The sequence below is a fragment of the Galeopterus variegatus genome, unplaced genomic scaffold (assembly GCF_000696425.1).
Source record: "Galeopterus variegatus unplaced genomic scaffold, G_variegatus-3.0.2 Scaffold5295, whole genome shotgun sequence".
In the NCBI taxonomy this organism is placed as follows: domain Eukaryota; kingdom Metazoa; phylum Chordata; class Mammalia; order Dermoptera; family Cynocephalidae; genus Galeopterus; species Galeopterus variegatus.
Window position 1 is genome coordinate 100,291 of NW_007731406.1, and position 1,427 is coordinate 101,717.

The 1,427-nt window shown below is 30.3% G+C and overlaps 1 protein-coding gene across 1 annotated transcript in view; it reads left to right on the forward strand.

Annotated features, from left to right (window-relative positions):
- The window catches only part of XPC (xeroderma pigmentosum, complementation group C), a 31,898-nt gene that overhangs the window by 1,809 nt on the left and 28,662 nt on the right, over positions 1-1,427 (forward strand). The window lies entirely within an intron of this gene.

Below are 1,427 nucleotides of genomic sequence, written 5' to 3' on the forward strand. Positions count from 1 at the left end.
TCAGATATAACACTTGTGCCTTTAACCAACTAAATAAGTTTGGTGGTGCCTCTGAAGTGTCCTCTCAACTGTGTTTTTAGATTAATAAAAATGAAATATTTAGCATGTTTGCTCATTAATAGAGGGAAAAAGACCATTGTAAGATCCAGAAATGAAGATTTTAAGGGCACCCTACGCAAACTATCTAGTCATCAGTCTTTAAGCAGTCTCTGGCCTTGGAATAAGGAATCTGTTCCCAGATTCAAAATAACTAATTTTGAGATATTTTATTTTTCAAAATGTTTCGTTATTTTTTGTTTATGTTCTCTTTAAAATGTTTACTACATGGGAATGCATAAATTCCTTCTTTTATAAAACATTTTAAAGACATAGAACTGAATCAGTGATTTATCTAGCCTTAAATCAAATGCTACTATAATGTGAACTTTATTTGAATTAAGTTATGATTTCACTTAGATCAGAAGGGAGAATTTTTCCTCCCGTGCAAAAATACATTATTGGGGATTTATTTATAAATACCTGTCCAGAGAGTCACCAGCACAAACGATAAATGAAAGGAATGAATTAAGTTGATATTTCAGGTTAATACTGCAGCCCCTTTTGGAAACTCATTAACAACTAGAGTATTTTTATTTTCCAAAATTAGTTGAAGTAGAGTCATGGAAAGGCAAAGGAAGATTTATTTCAGCTTCAAGATCATTTGCGTGAATATATTTATAAAATGGGAAAATATCCTTCCTTACCGTATTATTTATAAATTATTAAANTGAATATATTTATAAAATGGGAAAATATCCTTCCTTACCGTATTATTTATAAATTATTAAAATTAACTGATCAGTATTTAATGTATATGTAAACAAACCGACCGTACTTTTAGATGCCCTAATTTAGCTAAAAGCAACAGCTTATCCATTTTTTGTATTTCCCTTTAACAGAAAACATAAATAATTATTTTGAGAAAATAAAGATATTTTGAATTACTACCGATTGCGCATCCCTAATCCAAAAATCTAAAATGCTTTAAAATCTGAAACTTTTTGAGTGCTGACATGATGTTTAAATGAAATGCTCGTTGGCACATTTTGGATTTTTGGGTTATGGATGCTAAACTGGTAAGTATCTGCAAATATTCCAAAATCTGAAAAAAAATTCAAAATTTTAATCACTTCTGGTCCCAAGCATTTCAGATAAGGGAAACTCAACCTGTTTTATCTTATTCCAGCATTAAAGTTTTCTAAGGTGGTTGGTATACAAGTGCCATTTGGGTTAGATTGGAAAGGTTTTATTGCAGTATGTGTTTTTAGTAGAGTTTGGTCTTGAAAGATGGCAGAAACATCTATTAGTAGAAACAAGGTTGTAGTAAAAGTCAGACATGTTTATGACCTCAAAACATTTCAATTAGGAGGAGTAGATTATCCCTAAAA